Below are 10,902 nucleotides of genomic sequence, written 5' to 3' on the forward strand. Positions count from 1 at the left end.
ACGACCGGATAAGCGACAACTTTCGCTTTTACACGCGACATTCTATTGTTCAAGCAGCGATAGAAAACGAGATGAGATGACACGGATAAGGCACAGAACATTATGGTGTTTATCTTTCGGTCGCACTCGTTGCTGCGTTGCCTCCTCGGTGATTACATTCACGCCGTAGTTTTTCATTATCCCACTCAGCACCCCGGCACAACAATGGGCGACAATCGAGGCAACGACGCAAGCGAGCGAGCAGGCGAGTGGATGCCGCGAGGTATTAAGTGTTTAAAACAAAAGTTATTCCATTCAAGGAGACGCTTGGCAAGAGCGAAGGCCAATGCTCTTGTCATTCCACCACATCGTCATTGGCATCAGTCGCTTTGCTACAATCAAAGGAACCCCATTCCCCCAGCCCACAACCATGCAAAGCCAGGATAACATTTATGCCACGTTGTTGGTGTGAAGAGGTGGCGTTTTATTATTTCTTTGCCAACTTTTTATGACGTTAAAGACTTGGCCTATCGAGCAACAAGCAACAGAACAGAGCAACTTTGATGTTTAGACCTTAAACACGTTTTCGTCAAATTCACTTAAATGTTTGCGTTGGGGCAAACTTTTTATTCAAATAGCAGCTTTTGAACTCGGAATGGGAAGAAAACGGTAACTTCAACTATTACCAAGAATTGAAGTCATTCGCCGCCTTCCCCAGAGTGCTGTCAGCCTCCGGACTCCAAATCTGATTACGACCGTATTATGAACTGACTGCTTGGCGAACGAATGGAGTTAACCATCCTTTCTGCCTAAGACAACAAATTACTCGAGAGTCCTTTGTGTATCGGTTAGACAAACACTCGAAGCGAGTAGATTTCCTCTTCGCCACCACCAGTTCTTTAGTTTGTGTAGTGGCAAGTAGGGGGTAAGTCTCGAACAAAGAAAATAATGAAAATGTCAGAAGTATCAAATATTTTATGTCCTCTCATCTTCTTCTCCCCAAAAAGGATGTGATGTACGAATAGTTGTGCTCCATTCAACATCAACAAACCACTTGCATGCCATTCGCACACACACACACACACCAATGTACTTTTAGTTTATTTTTCATTCAATGGCCCAGTGATGAATACCTAGTACTACGGGTCCTGGGATGTCCATGCCATAAAAAGAGCATCCACACTAACACAAAATAAACACAACAGCAAGCATAAAAGCAACAATAACAAGTGGTTTTATTTGCGGTTAATTCTATGAGTAATTGTATCAAAAAGAAATTTTAGTTTTAGTTGCGACCACACGAACACGAGCACAACCAACCACCACCACCACTACTATACGACCACAACAAAAAAGTTCTTTACACAGACACACGGCAATTCACATGCCTACCTTGTACTACATGGACATGACTACACTACCTACAATTGTTATATGTGTAGTAGATGGCCACTAAATGAGACGCACACACATACACACCCAAATCTATCCTCAACAACGAATGAACGAATGAATGTAGCCTTTGTGCAGGGGTTGTGTGTTGGCCAAGTTGCTCAAAATGGACTCCTAAAAAAACTCAATTTGTTTGTGATGAATTCCAGAGTACGTGAGTGATGTGAGCAACTAATTTTTTATGCTCTTCATGGGTTTAATGTTAATGTTGGCAGTTAAAAATTTAGGTAATCTCAAGCATTGCGATGACGAACTAACCTTTGCAACGGATAACACAGTATGCTTTTACTTTCCAAGATACATTAACACCTAACTTAGTGTTGTTGCAAAGGAAGGAGTTAACTCAAAATGGCAAGAGAATAAACCATACAGGGGTATTGGCATATAGACCAATAGTCCATACATAAATTCGCTTGGTCCCCTATCAACTAATTGGTAAATTTTGGTGTTGTAACGATTAAAACAAATAGCAATCAATTGAAAATGTTTGTCATACTCAACATAGAAAAGTTTAAAAATTCAAATACTCCAATAAGAAACATCGGAAAGATTTCTCTCACATCATCAGCCTGTGAGCCACTTTGATAAGTACTTTCAACAAAAACTTCAACATTTTATTGAAATTGGTTTCATTGAGATTAAGACAAATCAAAGAACCATACAGCGGCGACGAATATGATATCAAGGCCCGATTATATTGGTTTGCCCAAAAAGTAATTGCGGATTTTTTAAAAGAAAGTAAATGCATTTTTAATAAAACTTAAAATGAACTTTAATCAAATATACTTTTTTATACTTTTTTCTAAAGCAAGCTAAAAGTAACAGCTGATAACAGACAGAAGAAAGAATGCAATTACAGAGTCACAAGCTGCGAAAAATCCGCAATTACTTTTTGGGCAACCCAATATATGTTTATCTTAGGAGTTCGACCGGGTCGAATCTTGCATACCCTCCCCTATGGATCGCGCTTATCAAGTTTTTGGAACGATATATCCATAAGCAGTTAAGATGATCTATATGGGAGTTGTATGAGGGCATACATCGATTTGGACAGTACTCACCATGCATGTTGAAAGTCATAACAAACCACTAAGTGGAAAATATCATTCAAAATGATATTAGAAATGCGTTAATAAAAAATGTCAAATCCAACGATCAGGAGCTATATCAATGTTGGACCAGAGTTTTGAGACTTGACGCATTTTGTGTTGGATTTGTATTATTTAAAAAAAAAAATACTCGAGAACTTTGAGCTCCGACTGGTGTCCATGGTTATCACGGGAAGCGTAGCTGAAAGCTACCGGGCGCGTCCGCATGTTGCGGTTGGTGGAAAGCTTCGTTTTTATGCGAAGTAGCTGCAAATGCGGCCGCGGACAGCGATTTCGAGGGGAGAGGAGCAGGTGGCACTGGCTCTTGTTGTGAGTACCAATGAAACTCGAGATGACATGGCGTGTTATTGGCGCCTTCATAGATTGGGAGAGGCTGGAGAGGAGCATCAGATCTTGCAGCAAGCGGTTCGCGACATCAAGGGATACACTTGCCATCCCACAAAACCCATGCGGTTGGGGCGCTGGGGCAGTAGCACGCCCTCGAAAAATTATTGGGTTGCGCAAAAAGTAATTGCGGATTTTTCATATAGTTGGCGTTGACAAATTTTTTCAACGGCTTGTGACTCTATAATTGCATTCTTTCTTCTGTCAGTTATAAGCTGTTACTTTTAGCTTGCTTTAGAAAAAAAGTGCGCGAAATTTTGTTTACATTTATTTGTTTGGCGTCAATTTTAATATGGGTACCACATATATTGAAAGAAATTCATTTAACAAACCGAATCAACGCTTGTGATATGCACCTTAAACGCAATGAATTCGATCCATTTTTAAAACGAATCTTAACTGGAGATGAAAAATGGATTGTTTACAACAACGTTAGTCGAAAACGATCATGGTCCAAGCATTGTGAACCAGCTCAAACCACCACCAAAAGAAGGTTATGCTGTCTGTTTGGTGGGATTGGAAGGGTGTGGTATATTTTGAGCTGCTTCCAAGGAACCAAACGATTAATTCGGATGTTTACTGTCAACAATTGGACAAATTGAATACAGCCGTCAAGGAGAAGCGATCAGAATTGGTCAATCGTAAAGGTGTCATATTCCACCAGGACAACGCTAGACCGCTCACATCTTTGGTCACTCGCCAAAAACTGAGTGAGCTTGGCTGGGAACTTTTGATGCATCCACCATATAGCCCTGACCTTGCACCATCAGTCTACCATTTATTTCGATCTTTGCAATGATGAGGCTATAAAATCGCACTTGGTTCAGTTTTTTTGCAGATAAAGGCCAGAAGTTCTATGAGCGTGGAATACTAAATTTGCCAGGAAGATGGCAAAAGGTTATCGAACAAAATGGCAATTATATATTTGATTAAAGTTCATTCTAAGTTCTATTAAAAATGCATTTACTTTCTTTTAAAAAATCCGCAATTACTTTTTAGGCAACCTAATATGAGAATTACTGTAAGAAACAAAAGAATAACAACTAAAAAGGCGTTAAGTTCGGCCGGGCCGAACTTTGGATACCCACCACCTCGGGTATACATATATACCCATCACCACCTTTCATCAAAATCCGGTGAAAATTGCATACCTTATGTCCCATGGCAGTTATATCGAAATATGTTCTGATCTGGACCAAATACTAATAAGTACAAGTCATTGTTCAATTGTGTATAACAAAATATTGGTCTTTTTAGTAGTTATATCTGAAAAAAAAAAAAACGGATCTGAACCATACACGACAAGGAAAAGCCTAACATAAGTCACTGTGTTAAATTTCAGTGAAATCGGCTAATAAATGTGTTTTTATGGAGCCAAGACTTTAAATCGAGATATCGATCTACACGGCAGCTATATCTGAACCGATTTGAGCCAAGTTGCAAAAAACTGTCGAATAGCCTAACACAACTCACTGTCCCAAATAAATGCGCCTTTTATGGGCCCAAAAACCTTAAATCGACAGATCGGTCTATATGGCTATATTCAAATCTGGACCGATCTGAGCCAAATTAAAGAAGGACGTCGAAGAGCCTAACACAACTCACTGCCTCAAATTTCAGCGACATCGGACAATAAATGCGCTTTTTATGGCCCCAAAACCTTAAACCGAGAGATCGGTTTATATGGCAGCTATATCCAAATTTTTACCGATCTGTGCCATATTGAAGAAACATATCGGAGGGCTTAACATAACTCACTGTCACAAATTTCGGCAACATCGGACAATAAATGCGCCTTTTATGGCCCCAAAACATTAAATAGAGAGATCGGTCTATATGGCAGCTATATCCAAATCTGAAATGATCAGGGCCAATTAAAGAAAGATGTGTAAGGTTCTAAGACAACACATTGTGTTAAACTTCAGCAAAATCGTATAATAAATGTGAATTTTATGGGCCTATGACCCCTAAATCGGAGGATCGGATATTTCGATGTGTTGCAAACGGAATGACAAAATGAATATACCCCAACCTTCGGTGGTGTGTATAAAAAAAACGAACTACCCTAACGTTAAAGACACACGCAAATGAGGGATGCAAAAAAAGACCATGATTTGCGGATCTGCACCTGGCATGTCCATACTCTTTATAGAGAAGGTGCAGTATAAGCACTAGCGGATGTATTGGGAAAGTACAAGACAGATATTACCGCCTTACTGAAAGTTCGATGGACCGGAAATGGCGTCATGGCAACACCAAAATGTGACGAACTGTACTATAGCTGCCATAACACGAGGCATGAATTTGGTTGTGGATTTGTGGTTAGTCGGAGACTGATACACCATGTCTCCAGCTTTACTTCAGTGGATGAGAGGCTAGTCAAAATCCACATAAAAGCCAAATTCTCCAACATCAGCCTTATTTGTGTCCATGCCCCGACGGAAGACAATGACGAGCAGACCAAGGATATTTTCTTCGAGCGTCTAGAGAGAGAATACCAAGTTGAGTATGGCGAGAAGAGCACTATCTGACACTGCCCGAAAGTTGGACATTGAAAACACAACAACGGCATACTCCACTCGACTGACCCAACTGCTTGATGAAAGCACTGATAGTCCTGATGATATAATGCTTTACTTTAATTGGCTTTGACAGAACATTTGTTCCTTAGCTGAACTTTGAAAATAATTCCAAGCACCTCGATCTTCTATGCATCTTCCATGATTTCTGATAATAAGGTTCGAGGTGTCTTCACCACTCAACCTCTCAATATCATTCTGGCCTTCCCGGTTTGCGTGTACCATCGTGATTCCCTTTCAATTTTTTCAAAGGCTGCAGTGGCCGACCCATGATATCGATGTCGTCGGCATAGGCAAGCAGCATGTGATGTCTTGTGAGTAGTGTGCCATATATATTCACATCTGCATCTCGAATAATCTTCACCAGCGGGATATTAAATAAATCACACGTTAAGCTGTCTCCTTGCCATGAACCTCGTTTGGTATTGTATGGTTCGGAGGGAGACTCTCCAATTCTCACTGAGGAACGTGTGTCAGCAAGTGTCATCCTGCAGAGTTTTATTAATTTTGCAGGGATATCAAACTCAAAAATAGTTTGAAATACATCCACCCACACTGTCTATGCGTTCAAGGATCTGTTGAACAGATAATTTCATTTCAGTAATATTCCACAAATTAAAATCTTCTCTTTCAACATAATTTCAGATGTTCTTTAGCTGGACTTCATTTGTAAAAAATGCCCACAGTAATCAAAACATATGGCCGACCGTAAAATAAAAATATTAACAAGTAAAAGTGTGCTAAGTTCGGCCGGGCCGAATCTTATATACCCTCCATCATGGATCGCATTTGTCGAGTTCTTTCTCCGTATCTCTTTTTAGACAAACAAAGGATAAAAGAAAAGAATTGTGCTAATTGAATTGAATGTTGGAGACCACGAATAAGGATTTTGCCTTTTAGGGCCTCAAGAAGTAAAAAAGGGATATCGGATTATATCGGAACTGTATCAGGCTAAAGACCGATTCTAACCATGTTTGACACGTATATTGGACGTTGTGGGAGGAGCCGTTGTACAAAATTTCAGCCAAATCGGATAATAATTACGCCCCCTTGAGGCCCAAGAAGTCAAGATCCCCGATCGGTTTATATTGCAGCTATATAAGGTTATGGACCGATTTGAAACATATTTGGCACAGTTACTGGAAGTCGTAATAAAACACCTCGTGCAAAATTTCAGCCAAATCGGATGAGAGTTGTACCCTCTAGTGGGTCAAGAAGTCAAGACCCGAGATCGGTTTATATGGCAGCTATACCAAAACATGGACCATTTACAATCCCAACCGACCTACACTAATAAGAAGTATTTGTGCAAAATTTGAAGCGGGTGGCTTCGAAAGTTAGCATGCTTTCGAGAGCCAGACAGTCGTAATGAGACAAATTTGTCCATGTTTTAGTATAGTTGTTATATAAACCAATCTTGGAACTTGATTTCTTGAGCCTTACGAAGGCGTAATTCTCGTCCGCTATTGCTGAAATATTGCGCGAGGTGTTTGGTAATGATTTCCAACCACTGTGACATGTATGGTCTAAATCGATTCATAAACTCTAGTGTGAGCAAATATTAACCAATTTAGCTGAAATTTTGCAATAAGTGTTTTGTTTCGTCTTATTGGAAGAAGTATACCCTAAATCGGTTTATAGCCTGATATAGCTCATATATAAGCCGAACTGCCGAATCTTATCTGATTTGGCTGAAATTTGGCTCAATGACTTCCACAATGGTCTCCAACATCCAAATCAAGTACAGCATGAATCGGTCCAAAAATCGGGCAAACACCTTGACGAAAGCCACCCATGGGGGAGGGTATATAAGATTCGGCCGGGCCGTGAACTTTCCACGCTTTTATGTGCTTAATTTAAGAAAATAGGCAATGCCTAATAATACTTGTCCTTGAAAATAACATTACTAAACTGCAGTGATGCTTCTCTCATATCAATGAGTGCTGTCTAATGCAACGCAATGATAACCGACCTCCTTTTTATTGCCGAATCAGAACTACTTGCCACAGAGCTACACCTCTTAGTAGCGAAATTTAGACGGATGATTACCTAAGGTAAATACCTCACAAGAGTCGCCAGCATTAGGAAGGGATAATCACCGCTGTGAAGTTTTCCTTCTGCTATTCTCGACGGAATTTAAACCCAGGCCTTCAGTGTCAAAGGCTGCCATGCTTGGCTCTGAGCTGCGGTGGCCCATCGTGCTTTGCATTTTTAATGGTTTTCAAATCATTTTCTATTCTTCCAAAAGAAATCGTTTATTTATACTATCCTCAGAGCACTTAACAACTTACAACTTTTCTTTTCCGCAATAAAATACTCCTACCCTTTGTTCACCTCAATGACTTATCCAATAGTTGGGGAAAATTCAATAACGATTTTCATTTACTTTTAAAATGCCATCGCCGCAGCCTTGGGATGAAGTTGTGAGAAGCATTTAAAAGTTAATTTAAGCATTTCCGTTTCCTGAACTCAACTCAATACAATTGAATGCAACAGCGACTGTGACTGTGACTGCAGTGGGTCAGGAAGTGCAAAACTGTATCAAAGTCATTCAATGGGCCACTACTACAGAGACATTTACAAAAGTACCCAACATGGGGGACCTACTCAGCATTGAATAGTTGACATACCCGAGATTCCATCCGGTGCAGTAAGGGAAGCGTTCTCTTTCTCTCCCTCTCTTTTGCTGTCTGTTGCTGTTGTTCTCGTGGTCTTGATATGGTATTTGAGCAATAACGCCACTTAGTGTGCGGGTTAATGATTTCGCCGGTATGTCTCACAAGGTCTTTTGAGCATTGATGTTAATGTCGTTGTATAAGTTGTTGTTGTTGTTGCTTTTGCTAGCCAAAGGAAATGTAATGGCATAGATGGCGTTCGTTTATTGGCAGCAGGTGCACTGATTTTTATTTTATTCAATCTTTGAATTGTGCTGAGGTCATTCATTCACAAAAGTGAGAGCCACCCTTACACACACACACGCATACAAACATTCCTACGAGGACATAGATTAGCATTTAATGTCATACAAATGTAATGAGTGCCCACTGCTCAGTCTTGGAGGTAAGGGGAAATTGAAGCGACAGACGTTTTGCTATTTGTATTTATTTATTTCTTCACACTTTTTTGTTGATTATATTTTGTTGTTGTTTTTTTTTTTTTTTCTTTTCTTCTTTTTGGTCGCTGTTTTTTATGTGGCGGCTCTTCGACATAGACTTTTTCTTCACATTATTATTTTTCGTTGGCACTTGAACTAGATTCTGAATCTGAGAAATGATGCCAATAAGACTGGTGGCACTCACACTCGCCCATTAAAAAATCATACGCACAGACATATTTTTGCCATAGCCAAACACACGCACACACACACACACACACATACATGCAGCCAGCCGTTGAGATGTCACAGACAAGCTGAGTGTGTGATATAAATATTTATGTAGTTTATTTATTTATATATTTATTTATTATGTACAGCACACACACACGCACGCACATAAACACATGCACACTGTAAGCATTAGAAGGTCGCTGTGGGGCAGAAGGGGAGTGTGTCGTCGTTGCTCACTTATGTGAGTGTGAATAAGAAAAGATGCTCAGATTTTGGAATTGTGAAAGAATGAAAGCCTTTAAACTGTGCCTTTTTCTTTGAGATGTAGTCGTCGTTGTCGTTGTGCTTTCTCGGCAATAAATTCATTTATTTACACTTTCATTATTTCTTGTGGTCACTTTTGAATTAATTCCCATAAATATTTGTACATTTATTTAATGAATTTCGCTATGATTTATACAAAAACTTTAGCACTTTAACACACACAACGAGACATTTCCATTGCACACCAAGTCGCACACACACAAATGGGTGTGTGTGTGTGTGTTTAAAATAAATCTTCAAAAAATACCCATATACATTTTTTATACATATGGGAGGGTAGCAAATAACTGCACGTATAAATAAATCAATTCCAAGATGAGCAAAAAAAGAAGAACTGCAGATGCATAATATTCCGCTCCACTTTGATTTTGTTGCCTTTTCGAATAAAATGAAAATTCAATTCGTTTTGGGTTTATTTTCGTTTGTTTGTTTTTTATTTTCCTTTATCTTTCTTTCTTCCTTTTTGAACCCAAAATGCGATGTCGTCAAAATGTCGCGGCGCGTTGAGATTCACAATTTACTAAAAATACGCCATCGATTATGAAGGCACTACACAACACACAGCCCACCAAACGCCACCGACCGACAACACACACTCAGCCCGCCTGCCAGCCACACTCAAGATAAACAGGCCAAGAATCCGAAAATGTTGAGATAGTTTCGCTCTCATTCTCCCTACGCGAAATATTAGCACGCGACGTAATTTCGAAAGAATTTGTTCGAGCTGCCGGCCAAAAAGCTTTTATTGTTGTTGTTGTTGTATTTGCTTTCAAATGCGTTCACTAAACATTGGCACTTTCAAACAAACCAACGAGCGAGTAACGGTTCAATGTGATTCAACAAGGGGAAAAAAACTGTAGGGACATGGAAATGTTTGCATACTATCACCATTATGAACCGCAACCTACACACAGACAATTTTCTTGTTTGTTTTGAACTTAGGCTTCTTGTTCGTAACTTGTGAAAGCAACTGCAAAGTCAACCTTGAAGGTGCCACCATCTAAGGGACGCTATGAGTGCGACGCTTTAATGTTTGTCTAATTCACTTGACGCCACATTCACTGTATCATCCAACCCATGGATGGTTCTCTATGGCAATTCTTCTCTGGTTGTGTGTCCCCTCAAGGAATGCAACTTGCATTGCTTCACACGCACACATGAACACCCACAGACATAAATGCGCCCGCAAACTTTTTTCACACGTACACACACGAACACTTACAGAATTTTAATTAATTTTGCAACGAGCAATGATCTTAAATGCTTGACTTGTTTGTGTCTTGTCGAATGGCTCGTCGTTGTTGCGTGAAATTTAGATTCCAGTGTTGAAGTACAAGAGACACGACGCGTATCATTGGAGCATTGTCGCGCGACAACAACGTTTCGCTTAAAGCATCCAACACGAACTAAAATCGATGGAACATCTGTGAGGCACAACAGACACACACGAGGATGCTGAAACTGATGTTGATGTTGCCGTCACAATTTCCCAGTATTTTCCTCAAATCAGCTTAAGAGAAAAGCATTTTCCCATGTCTTCTCTTACGTCCAAACTAGCACATGGTGCCGCACAGCACAGACTATTCTCTTCTGTGCCTTTTGTTTCTGACCAAGCACATGTTTGACTATTGTCTGAACAAATGTGTGCTAACAACACTAAATCGGTGTGTATGTTTGTTTGTTCTGTTCCACTACAAGTAGTGTTGCCGTTCTGACGTTTGTAATGATTTTGACGTTTATAATGATT

General features: G+C 39.8%; 1 protein-coding gene across 6 annotated transcripts in view; it reads right to left on the reverse strand.

Moving 5' to 3' along the window:
- The window catches only part of LOC106088334 (uncharacterized), a 200,752-nt gene extending 190,210 nt beyond the window's left edge, over positions 1-10,542 (reverse strand). Inside the window, exons 1-2 of one of the 6 annotated variants that reach the window (XM_013253799.2) lie at positions 10,378-10,542; positions 8,134-8,495 (exon numbers count right to left, since the gene is read on the reverse strand). The gene's annotated coding sequence lies outside the window, so the exon portion shown is untranslated. Of the gene's footprint in view, positions 1-8,133; positions 10,344-10,377 lie in introns of those variants that run through there. The other 5 variants (XM_013253797.2, XM_013253795.2, XM_013253796.2 and 2 more) reach the window with 5 other exon arrangements.
- Positions 10,543-10,902: the final 360 nt, after the last annotated feature.

This window comes from Stomoxys calcitrans, chromosome 4 (assembly GCF_963082655.1).
Source record: "Stomoxys calcitrans chromosome 4, idStoCalc2.1, whole genome shotgun sequence".
Lineage (NCBI taxonomy): Eukaryota > Metazoa > Arthropoda > Insecta > Diptera > Muscidae > Stomoxys > Stomoxys calcitrans.